Source organism: Pithys albifrons, chromosome 3, assembly GCF_047495875.1.
Source record: "Pithys albifrons albifrons isolate INPA30051 chromosome 3, PitAlb_v1, whole genome shotgun sequence".
NCBI classification, from domain to species: domain Eukaryota; kingdom Metazoa; phylum Chordata; class Aves; order Passeriformes; family Thamnophilidae; genus Pithys; species Pithys albifrons.
Window position 1 is genome coordinate 32,403,561 of NC_092460.1, and position 13,222 is coordinate 32,416,782.

Here is a 13,222-nt window from a genome sequence, read left to right on the forward strand (position 1 = left end):
TTTCATAGCTTCAGTGATACTTTGGCACATGGTGCTGTGTCTTGAAGGATTTCTTGATACATTGTGTGGGTGATCAATGATGCCTGAACCATCAGTTATGGCATTGGTGAAGATGACGACATTTATGTCTGGCAGTTGTGCTTGTCCTTCATGTTATACATTTAGGGCATCACTGAAGTTATCTCCTCCCAGGTCCAATCTAACATCTTCCTCATCCTCAGTTCAGAAACTTTGCTCTCCTTTTCCACTGCATTTGGTCTTATTTTCTTTTTAACTCCATGTTGTTGACTTTACTATCACTCAACCTGTTTCTCTTTCTACCACACTTTCTAAGACTTCTTCTTGAATAGTCACAATTTTATTTTTTAACAGAGCCAAATGCCACTATCCTATCTCAGATGTAGCTCTCTTGAAAGTTAGGAGCATCTTGTGCAGTCCTGATGAAGACTGATTTTTTTTTTTAATGACATCTCAAAAACTGTCTTGGGAAATTTAGAAGCATCATTATCTTTTTCAGCAGGGATTTAATTTTCAGGGGAGAACTACCTTTCACCTTTGAGATTTCACCATGTCTGTTAGCAAGCAAATCTTCTGACACTTTATAAAAATTTTATCTGCATACCACATACTCTGAAGTGTATCTCTTAGGCTTTGTAATGTTCTTCTGATTCCATGGTTCTACTTTACAGGAGATTCTCAACTTTCAGAAAGATTAGATTCTCACGAAAATGTGGTTTTAAGCATTCAGGGAAAAAGTTCAACCAGGTTAAAAATCAAGGTCTGTATATATAAAAGGAAAGCTTTACCTGAAATGGCTGCCTCTAACTCTAAGGAGTTGGCATTGATGATATTGGAGGTCCTTTCAGCTTCCTCTGTCTTACCTTCCTATGTTCAATCCCCTTTTCAAGTTTTGCTGCACAACAAAGAATTAAAAAAATCAACTGAGGGTAAACTTGGATCCTCTGGATGGCAAAACTGTGCAACAGATTTCCTAAAGAGATTGTGGAATCTCCATAAGTTGAGGTTTTAAAATGAAGTTAGAGGGAACCTTTCATTCGAAACAGTTTAGGAACTCATGATCTGCCTTGGGATAGGCAATTGCAATAGAACATCTCACAAGGTCCCTCTCAGCCCAATTTTCCATGATTCTGTAATTTCCAAACTAAATCCTCAGCTACTACAATAGAGTAAAAGTGAGACTACACAAGTTTACCTTGTGACAAGAATAGTAGAGTCTCAATGAAGTCTTCTCAGCTACAACTCAGACATCCTGAAAGAATAGCCTGTGAAAAGAAAAAAATGTTTCAGATTCTGGCCTGGTCTGTATGCCAGAGCTCCCTCTTATACCACTATTCTAATTAAATAGCTTAATAAAAATAAATAAATTCTTTTAAATGGAACCAAAGGATTTTCAGGGAAGAAAAACAGGAATGAACTTGTGAAAGCAACTAACACAGTAAAAAGAGGTGCCTCCAGCAGTATATTCACACTGGATTATGTTGAGAGCTAGTTCAGTGACTCAGGTTTGAAAACACCAAATTCCTTGTGTAATTTGCCATTGTCTGTTCAGTACAAGGATTTGGCCTGCAGCCCTCATTCCCTGCTCCATATTGACTCAATTTGCTGCCCAAAGAAGACAACCTACTCTCCCAGATGACCACTTGGACTGATGTGCACCAACACTGGGGCACAGAGTCTGCATTTCTTCGGGTTGCACACTGGGCTGGAAGCTGAAGTTGCCTAAATGTGTCCTGAAGTAGGAGCCTCCCAGCATGGAGAAAGTAGCTGCCTCAGTCTTCTGCTTGGCCAGACCTTGTGTCCTCCTCTAACTCAAGGTATATAAAACGAACTACATTTGCAGGTGGAGGCTTTTCCCAGGAACACCAACTGGAAAATCCTTTTGGCTTTCATTGTTACATGGGTGAATATCATGAAAGTGCAGCCATCACCCTCTCCCCTCTAACCAACCAAGTCTCCACAACAATGAGATGCTGAGTGATATTAGTGTTTCCCAGATGGGAAATGGCAAGATTAAATGCTTATCAGATCTCTGCTGGAGACAGATTTGTCTGTCATTTTCTGAGCAATAAAACACAAGCCAGCCTTTGTTTAAGCTGGTTTGTCTCATTTTGAATTTGTGCCCAAACATCACTCTTTTCTATCTGAAGAGTACCCTAAAATAAAAGAGCTGTAAATTTTATGACTGACAGCAAGAAGGCAGGAAACTTGGTTAGCTGAAGGTATTGTGTTCTAGTGACAAGCCCCAGGAGACTGTGGCAGAACAGAACTGAAGTTGGCAACATTTAGTCTGTTTTCTCCATTTTTTTTGGTACTTAACCCAGCAGTGGGTGCTGCAGCTAACCCTCACCCACAGCAAGCAAAGCAGTGGCTCCAAAGCAGCCACCACAGAGCTCTCCATTGCACAGTCACTTCCTAAAGGCACCTTGGAATGAATGGTCTGGAGCAACATCAGAGGATAAGGTTTTGTCCAGCTGTGCAGGATGCAACAAGCTGCTGTTTATTCATATCTTAACCAGGGAGAACTGGAAAGGGAACTAGGACAGATCCCTGAGGTACTTGGAGCCGCTATCACACTGCTTTCTTACAGAAGTCACTGCAGGGATATGCCCATGCAGAACAGGTTTGGGGGAGGCCTAATATGCAGAGTTCCTCCTGCAGCCCATGGTGTGGCCTTCACTATTACAGACTCAGATTTTTTCAGTGTTGGAGATGACCTTCAAGATCCCCAAGTCAATTGTTAATGTACCACTGCTAAGTTCCACTAAATGTAACACGCTCCAGTGCTACCTGTGTATTCCATGCACAGCAACAGAAAAGATGGCATGCTGTCTCTGACTGCATAGATTTTTTTACTGTATCCATTTTTTATTTCTTCACTCTGGTTCTGTGAGGGGAGGTGTCCTTATTTGCTAGTTTTGATAGTAAAGGTGAAAAAAAAGCACATACAACCAGTTGCACAGGTAATAAGCAGGGTCACATACGTGCCTGACTGCAAAGAATTGGTGGGGATAATCCAGCCCTGCAACTAGTTCTTGCAAGGCTTTACTTATTGAGAGGCCAGCTGTTGGAATAAGGAGCCAAGTCCAGGTCAAGTCTTGTCTCCTAACACTTCTAGAAAAATGTGAAGGGGTAGAAAGACAAGGGCTTTCCTAACTAAACATACTGTTACTATTGAGATTGGTTGCTCTCGTCAGCAAGTCCCTTTTGTACTTGTCCTTTTTATTGGCCATGCTCTGTGAGCAGTGTTTGGTTTGCTCTCTCTCCAGGGAGGCTGCAGAGCAGAGGGGTGCTGGAGCAGCTGCTGCTGTGATGTGTGCCAGGCAGAGAGAAGCCCAGCTTCTTGAAAGCTCCCATGTTTCTCTGTGATGCTGTTTCTGGTGGAGAGGATCAGTTACCCCATTTTTTTGCAGGATTAAGCACTGTGTAAGACAGCTCATCCATGTCTGATGCAGTGTTGTCAGGAAGGTGTGCTAACAGTGAGCAAGAGAGATTTGGGATAATGAGGCCTGTTGATAAAGAAAACATCTACTACATGCCCTGCATCTCCTTACAGAGTATTAATATGCTGCTCTGAAGCAAAACTCCCAAATGGACCTCAGTGTTTGTCTTGGCTGATGCGCATAAACTGATTCAAGTCTAGTTACTTCAGAGAGACAGACAGGCTAAAAGTAACACTGTTGAGCCAGTGCCTTTTGCTGCTTTGTTTTTCTAATTTTATAAATTCTCCAGCCGGTCTGGTGAGCTATTTTCCAATTCCTTCATCGAGAAAGCTGCTGCTGCTTCATGCTTTTTCCAGAGGAAACTACTAATGGGAATGAGGTGCTGTGCTGCCTGGGATGCTCACAGCTACTGCTGTCCTGGCTTGTTAAAGAAGAAATCCCCACAAGCACCAGTCCATGAAGGGCCAGCTGCTCTAAAAAACCTGCCTGGGGTTTATCTTTTCAAGTCAAAGACAGCAACCTAAAATTCCTATTCATATGAAGCTGAGCCATCTGTCAATGTACATGCTAATGTGAGGATGGATATTCCTCCAGGAATTTCAGATCTTTCCAGCTCCCTGGAATGGGCTGTTTTACTGATGAACTGCATATACTTTTTCTTTCAGGAAACATTTAATCTGTCCCCTTATTAGCTAGGCAGGACCACTAATCTGAGAGCTATGAATTCTCTACTGCTGTCCCTGTCATCTCAAGCTAGGGAAGACATGTCTGTGGAACAAATGCCATGCATAAAGTGAACCACGTGTTCATATATTTTGTCAAATACGTCTCTGCGTGTGGAAAGGGAATCTTGGGGATTTCCTCCGTGGAATTATGACTATCAGAAAGACTACAGATCACAAGTTTATTCCATTTACCAGACACTGTCAGCACCTTTCTTCCCTGGGTGTTTATGGATGTTACTTGTAAAGCAGCCTGTAACAACGCCATCTGTCCTGCCTCAGATAGTTAGCTCACTCCCTCATTTATCACTGCTACTGTGCTCTGAATTCTTGCCATTCTTAAATGTCATTTTTGTGTAGCAGAGTTCAGACTTAGTGCACTGTTTAAAACAAGTTTCACATTCAGCACAAGGCATTTACTCCCATGTGGTCCGAGGAAGAGCTATGACCCTCTGAGTAGTGGAAGTCGTAAGTGCCACCCATGGTTATTTCTTAGTGTCCATTTACTGATGGATCTATGTGTCTTCAGTGTTTCTTTCTCCTCTGCTGCATTTGCCCTTCTTTATTCCTCTTTAAGCTCCTCTCAGTCAGCATTTATCATGCATTTGATGTACAGATATCTCTTCTCAAACCTGCAAAATGACTCATCTCTTTTTGTTCTCTTTTTACCACTACATTTCTTGTACATTTATGCCTATAAACAGATCTTTGAGCAGCCTCTCCCAAAGTCATTCTAACTGCTTCATACTACTTGCATTCTTCTTTCTCACCAAAAGCATAATCTGGTATTACTTGTTCAGGACAGAGGCCTCAGCATTTTCACAAACTGAAATTTATATCCATGCTATCCCCTTCCACCACAGAAACTGTGTTGGTTAATTTTGGAAATCCAATGCTTGTTGTATTTCTTCATTCCGGTACCTTCAGAGATACTGGTATATAGCTTAGGATGCTGCTCTGGCATCGTTCATCTCAGGGTTTTATTCCTCCAGCTTATACAGAGAAAGAAAAGTAAAGGCATTCTGCACTGACAATAAATGTCAGGAAAAGTGGTTGCAATTGAGTGGTCTTCTGCTGAGTGCCAAAAAATACTTCAGCTGCATCCAACAGACATAGGAATCATATTTAGTTAAAAATCACATGCTCTGGGCTGAAGTATGGTGGTATAAATTAATAGCTTAAGTTGTATATATACATGAGCCATGGAGCAGGCAGCTGCCTCCCCCTCACAGAGCTGTGCAGCCAAAGGTGATGGTTGTCAAATGGCTCTCATTTTGCAGATTTTCTTTGCTTGTTTTAGCAGGTTCTTAGCCTTGGTAGTCACCTAATTGTTTCCCCTCCTCAACTTCAGCATTATGTTTTCTATTTTGGAGGGGCAGCATCTAGAAGTGGAGTATTTGAGTACTGAGTCACCTACCCAGTGCAATAGGAAGGGCAGTCTCCAACCACCCTGGCTTTGGCTGGAACAAGTCTTTTCAAAGGCAAAAGAAGGGGTGAGAAAACTGATATGTTTCAAGACCTGTGGGTGGGGAATAATATACATCATTCAACAATAAAGACTGAGCTCTTCTTGATTTGGATAAGAAGTAGCAAACATGGACAGAAATAGGAATAGGTTAGAGAAGAGAATGTGTGAACTGAAGAAAGTGAGCAAGGAACAGGTCTGGGAGGAAAAGAGAGAAAAAGCAAACCTGAGGAGGAAGAAAAACCGTACACAGATAATGGCGAGTGGGAACTGACAGAATAACCTTAAAGCAGAAAGAAAAAGTACAAATTGAAGACCTTGAAAATCTAAAGTATTAATAAAATGGAGGAAGAAGCGACTGGGCAAAAAATGATGCAAGGAAAAGAAAAACAGAAACAGGGCTGAAAGGGAAAGTAAACATGGGAAGGGATTTTTAGAAAATTAAAAACTGAATTAAAACCCATAGCTTTTAAGCTAATGAACATCTTTTTGTGCTTCTACATTTTATGGAATTTCCCTGGCAGACATCCCAGGTCTCCATGTTCAAACACATTAGTACCTCAGCTACAAAGCCTCCCTATGTACTGTCTCATCAGAGTAATTTGCAATAAAAGTTGGGTACAATATGTTTCTCTGCTTCTGTGGGTTAATCTCAGCCCCCTTGCAAAATGCATCAGCATGTTATTCCCAGAAAGGCTTTGCTTTCTCACCCCAAATTTTGGTCTGGATGATCTGACTGTCTTGTTTATTTCTTTGTATCTTCTGCACAACCAGTGTCCCAGCTGCAATTAATCTCGGCTGCTCCAACAGGCCAAGTAGCGGCCATATGAGCAGAAATCCCTGACATCTTTGTAGTGCCCAACCAGACACTGCATTGTATGTGTGCAGTCAGCCTAAGGCTCTCAAGACATTGATAAATCAACCTCAAGAGTTTTGGAAATAAACTAAAAAAAAAAGGGGGGGGGGGGGGGGGGAGGGAGATCTTAACCCTTCTTTAATCACTCCTTTCTCTTTTCTGGGATTACAAATCTGCAAGGAGTTTCATGCATTTTGCATAGCATACATATCATGTGGAGACTTGGCCATCTTGTCTTTCATGTCCACTGGTCTGGAAGAATGAGCCTCTTTCCCAGTTCTTTATGAAAAAGTAAATACTAAAAGTACTGTATGTCAGAGCAGTATGTTTAGGTGACTTTGGTGTGAAGAAATACTTGGAATAATTATTTTGGACACGGATGACCAGGTCATCCCAGTCTTTGATACACACCAGTGAGGTGGCACAGATGGGTCTCCATAGTCATCAGGTAGACTTGCCTCTGGATGCTGCTTGCCTTACAGAATTCCTGTCTGCCCATGTGCTCAGGAAAAGTATCGTATATGGCCAGACTTGGCAAACGCAGATTTGGGCAGGGCTCTCCCCACATGGGTGAGCCCTTCCAGCCAGTGCAGTGGAGTTTTTAGGTGAGGCACAGTGTGCATAGAACTGGCCTCACCGTTTAAGTCCTGAGGTCCATCTGCCACGGCCAAGCGAGCTTGGACAGTGACAGGGAAGTCCTCAGGACTGTCACAGCACCCGGTACTAACCGGGGCTGACCCTGCTGAGCATTCGAGATCTGACGGGATGGGATGGCAGGGAGGCATTTACTGCCAGGGGACGGTCCCACTGAGACTCAAACTCGTGACCCTGGGATTCAGAGTCCAGAGTGCTCTCCTTTACACCCGGGGACTGCCCAGGAAAAGAGAGGCTAAGGAAATGACTGAGCCCCTTGCAGCACAGTCTGTGCCACAGCACTCACACAGCAGCTCAGCTTTGAGGCTTTCTCACAGAACATCGAAGGGTCCCCACTAGCCAAGGGTCACAGCAGCTGGTTTGGTTATTCCAGGCATTAAATAGAAACTACACGGGAGTCTGTGCTGCCAACATGTTACAACTGACATTTAGAGAAAGAGGAACCACATCCTGGTGTTTCAGAGTGCTGGCCCATCAAGTAGAGCCTCAAACAATAAATCTTTCAGTTAACACAGAAAAAGAAAATTTGCAACAGAATGCTCAGGGTTGTGGTTGATTTAGCAACTGTTTCCACAAATAAGGAATTAGCAAGCAGATAACTGCCCTCTCTATCATGTGAAAGCACTGGGAATCCTCTTTGATGGCTTCTAGATTTCACTGAGTTCCTCACCAGTTTCTGAGTGTGCGTGGGAGGGGAAATCTGGTCATTCCAAACACTTTAAAGGAGAAGAAAGTAGTGCCAGACTAAAGTTTTTCTATTGTGTATACGCTTATATTCTGAGATGGCATAGGCGTGACTCCACCTAAACAAGTCATACAGTGTGAAAAACACTTGGTAGGTGAATGTAACAGAAGAAACAAGGTGGGATGATGAGAAATGAAACTTTCACCATAAGCCCCAGCTCATACCTCTACTGGAATCTGGGTCAGGAAACATCAAAGTCTTCCTTGTCAGCACTGGTTGACATCCTGTATGAAGTCTCCCATCCTGTATGTAGTAGTCTCCCATTTTGTTGCGGAAAATGTATTTGGCAGAAAGGCATGAGGAGACTGGAGCTCGTTTGGTTTCTTTATTGGTGTCCCCAACAAAGAGGCCAAGAATGAAATGGGTATTTAGAACAAACTTCCCTCTTCATGCAAAAAACTTGGCCTTTTATGTGGAAGCAGAAGCAGCTGGTGAGGGACCAAAAGGCTTCCCGTGTTACACTTGTTGTCTAAATGCAAGATCTTATCTTTCTTGGAGGACAAGGCCAGCAATTTTCTGCACACAAATAGATCCTCTAACTGCTACAGAGAATTTGTGAAACACTGATCAGTCAGAGCTGTGCAGTTCTCCAGCTTTCTGGAGGTTCAATGGAGAATTCAGTAGGCAGAAAAGACTGTTAAAGGAGCTGTGTAAGAGCTTCAGTTACAGAGGGCCTTTTCCTTCACAGCAAATATACCCAGAGAATTTGCATATTGCTGCAACATTATGACAGATGTATTTTCAGTCTGGCACTTGGGGGTTTTAATGTCATTATAAATGATCAAAAAATAATTATATGACTGCACAATGCAACACTGTGGGAAGCACTGTATTAGCTATTACACTTAATTATTTAATACAGAAAATTATTCGCAGAGTCTTAAAAGCCCAGTGGGATGGTGAACTGGGGTCTCATTCACAACAGCAGAGACAGCATCAGAAACAGCATGTAAGGCAACAGTTCCAGGGAAAAGTGACTTGCTCTCACTCTCAGACAAAAATCCCAACTCTCTATCACTTCATGTGAGGTTGTTTCAAAGGGTCAAAATTCACAGATGTGAATCTTCTCTTCACAGAGGAGTGATAGCAGAATACAGACCATGATACAGTGCCTATTAAGAACACTTCATCATGCTAGAAAATGACATTTCCACTGACAAATGGTCACCTGGCTGAGGTCTGAGAGAGGTGATTTCCCTTCTCTATCATGCACCTGGCTTTTGTGGACCTTGGAGACTTGAGTTTTCTACATTCCTGCTTCCTCAAGAGTAAAATGAGAGTAACCATACTCTTTTGGAAACTTATGATTCTTGGATAAAATAAAATAATAATAATAATAACCGTTATTGTATCCACTACTCTAATGCATATGAAATTAAGCCTTTTATGAAGATAACTTACAAAAAAAAAAAAAGAAAATATGCAAAAGCCTGTAGCTCATACCTGCTGCCCTGTTTCTTGAACATTCTGCCTTTCTGCCAGTCAGTACCCACCATGTCAGAAACCATGTCAGAGCAGTCCATAGCCTTTTCCCATGCTGCAAATGATAAACAGAAGCTATTCCAAGTCCTGCCACATATTCAGAATGCTTCACCCATTACTTGCCACTGTCTCATCTTCCCACAACATTAAGTGACTCTTCACTCTGAAAGATATGTCACTTCTGTTCTTATAGGATGTTTTACTTCTTTTGAATCATTCTTCCCTGGGCTGGGGTGTCAGTCCAGACAGAGTATCCTAAACAGCAAAACCCATCCTTCAGCTCTTTTCACAGGACTGTTTCACATTGCTGTTTTGGTTTATTGCCTTCAAGAGTTACCTGTTGGGTCTCAAAACATGATTTTTGAGACCTCTCAAAGTCTTTGGAAAAGAAAGCATTTGCAGCTTCTTCCAAATGGAATTTGACAGCAAAATTCTCATGGAATGCATTCTATGATAAACGATCTGCTCAGACATAGCAAGCCATCACATTCACTTCCATCTTTGTGATAAAACTGGTGCTGATTGTGTTTCTCTTTGCTGAGAACAAGTCTGGTTCCAGACTTGTGAAATGACAGCAATGTGCTTACTGTTCATGAGGAAAAGGGCTCAGCTCCTCGTAAGGTATTGCTGTGCCGCAGTATACCTGTAGGAAGGTCAAGAATGGTTATCCTATTTCCTAAGTAGACAGCAAAATTTATAAGAGGGCGTCCTGTTATTCTGCCTCCATTTTCATGCATTTATATCAAGGTGGCCTCAGGCATTAGTGTTATGAGGCATTACTCACCCTTCCTTCAAATGCAGTGAAAAGCAATCCAGGCCAAAAAATTACATCAGGATCAACTGGTTGAATCATCAAGTTACAGTGTGTCTCACTGTTACAGTTTTTTCATGCCTTCTCAGCATGTTGCTTTGAAATACAATCTTTGCTCTTTCTTAAGAGATGCTGTGGTAATAAATGCTTCCATATTGCCTCTGCCATCCTTCTTTGCCAGCCTTTGGAGGACCTGGGAACATAAAATTGCACTTCAAGCCTTCCCCATGACTGAGAGCCTGTGTACTACCAGTTGCTTCACAGTAAATGAAATACAGAGAGATGGAAGATAACTGTGCCACCAAGTGCTACCACCTTCAGTACCTAAAGGGGGCCTACAAGAAGGCTGGAGAGGGTCTTTTTACAAGATTGTGTAGTAATAGATAAAGGAGGAATGGCTTTAGACTGAAAGAGGGTAGGGTTGGATTAGGTATTAGGAAGAAGTTCTTTACAATGAGGGTACTAGGCATTAGCACAGGTGGCCCAGAGAAGTTGTGGATGCCCCATCTCTGGAAGTGTTCAAGGCCAGGCAGGATGAGACTTTGAGCAACCTGGTCTAGTGGACGTTGTCCCTGCCCATGACAGGGGCTTTGGAACTAGCTGATCTTTAAGGTCCTTTCCAACACAAACCATTCTCTGAGTCTGTGTAGATGGGCACAGAGCAACTCATGGGATCATCTAGAAAATACAACTTTAATTAAATTAATTGAGTTACAAGATCTGGAAATGGAAAATCTCAGTTCACAGATCAGATATGATACAGTCTTTTCTAGGCATGGCCTCCCGACATTGTCAGTTATTAGTAGGGTCTGTTGTGGCACAAGCCATTCTATAGTTCCAGCCTCCATAAAAGTTTAAGTTTGTCAAATGGTGTCTTGGGGATCTTGGTTCAGGCAGCAGGTTTGTTTCCTGTGAAAGAGATATTTGTTCACCAGAAGCACAGCTGAGACCCATAGTTTGCTTCAGGACCTGCAGCATCTCAAACAATAATCAGAAGGTGTCCACTTCAAGGTGGCCAGTAACAAGATACCTCCGTTTTCTCCCAGTGACCTGGAAATTAACATTTGAGATCTTTTTCCAGATCACAGAGCCGTTCAGGTCCTCCAACGACATTCTTTCTGTCAACTAGAGTGTTCAAGATATCCAAGAAGGCCCTCAGACCTCAAGGGACACCTGCCTGCCTTTGCCAATGTCCTTGTTGTGAGAGAGAGCATGAAATGGAGTGAGGGAGAATAAAGGAAAATATCAAAGGTTTTGAGCATCTATTTTGTTCTGCAAGTTGGTCTTGTTTTCTTATGGAATAAGCAGAGAGAGCTGAGGCTTCTCCAGAACTGACCACAACTTTGGAATAGTCTGAAGAGATGAAAATCTCCTTTTCTCTTTCCCCGTCTGCAGAAAGATTTGATGGAGTACAGGGGGCCCTTGTTTAATTCCCTGCAGCAGTGACTCATTACAGTGACTGGTAGGTGAACTGCAGGGACTTTGTGCCTCAAAATTAATCCATCAGTGGATGAGAGCTGATAGATAGTATGCAAAGAGCTGCTGTTTTCCTGCAGCCTGTCAGGAGCTCCAAGCAGCTGCATCCTCCACTTTATTCCTTCTCTATTAGGTTCTGCTAATTTCCCTGATTGCTGTTACGGCTAAATGGTATTTTAGCATAACAGAATTTACATCTGACACACATCTCTCTTCGGTGTCAGGAGCTATTGTAGCTTTGTAAGATTGTTTTGCACGTTAGAAGGATACACACAAGCCCCTCAACTCTTCTGTGAGAAGATGTGCCAAGAGTCACAGTACTGCGTAAATGTCATTAGATTCTGTCCCTTTTGCAAAAATACCTTCAGGGAAAGCCTGTTTTAATACAGGCTGAGAACTGACTCTCACAGCTTCAAATAACCTGCAGCATTTTCAGAAACAAATTCACGTACTAACCAACCATCAACCAAACCAGCTCATTTCAGTTCATCTCATTTTGCAAACCACCGGCAAACTCTGCTTTGGTGCCCTTTACAATCAGCAGGAAATTCTTGCTAAGAAATCACATTGAATACCAGGATATCAGCCCCTTCCTCTCCATCCTATATACTCTTTCCATCTGATTAAGTCTGATGCTTCTTTTTGTTGTTTTAGCATGCAGGATTATTTCAGATAAGTGGTAGCTGTGGTCTTCTGTAGTTGGCTGTCTTTAGGCTGCATAGTTACCTACATGTCTTAGTTTCTTCTCCTCAATGCTTCATTTCTGTATTCTTAAATACATACATGCATTCATGTCTTTGCCTTTTTTCCTATTACATTGCAACATCATTTTGCATCTGACCTGCATTCAGATCCCACCCAGTGAACAGCTTTGACCTTGTTGTGTCCTTCATCTTTAGAGACTTTTTTCTCAGAGGGTTTTGTTAAATTTTGGCAGCCACCTCCTAAGAGACAGAAATGAAGACCCAGGACTAGGCAGATAAATAACTACGCATCAATTAACACACATGTGACCCTGCAGGTCCCACAAGCTGGATGCTCAAAAGCAACTGATACCATGACTCAACAGCACCTTTCCCCTGAGGATTTCTCTGCTTCAGTGTGGATCACAGCACTTCAGCTACCACATACTCTTATTATGGGCCCCAGGTGACCCTGAGCTTCAGACAGACTCCAGTGGGCAATTTTCCCTGCTATTGTTGACGCTTCTTAGATACCACATTTAGGATCTCATATTCACAAGAAGTAAAATAAATGGTGTCCAGAGATTTCAATGCCTCCATAAGTACCAAAATAAACCTTAGCTTCTTTGATAGCTAATCTCAGCAACTAGGAAACCCAAAAATGATTGGCATACTCATTCTGAAATGCTACAATGTCTGCTCCCCTCGCACAAATGAGATTCCATTCCAGTCAGCTACTGCATATTTATGCTCAGTCTTTCATTAATTTATTGATCATGTGGTGATACACTATCATTTGCTACCTTTGGGGGGAAAAAATGGGGAAAAAATGTGCTTTTCTGGTGGGTCTATTTCATGCTTTCTGAA

At 42.3% G+C, this 13,222-nt stretch overlaps 1 protein-coding gene across 1 annotated transcript in view; it reads left to right on the forward strand.

Moving 5' to 3' along the window:
- LOC139669559 (voltage-dependent L-type calcium channel subunit alpha-1C) overlaps positions 1-13,222 on the forward strand; it is a 412,800-nt gene that overhangs the window by 341,194 nt on the left and 58,384 nt on the right. The gene's annotated exons all lie outside the window — the stretch shown is intronic.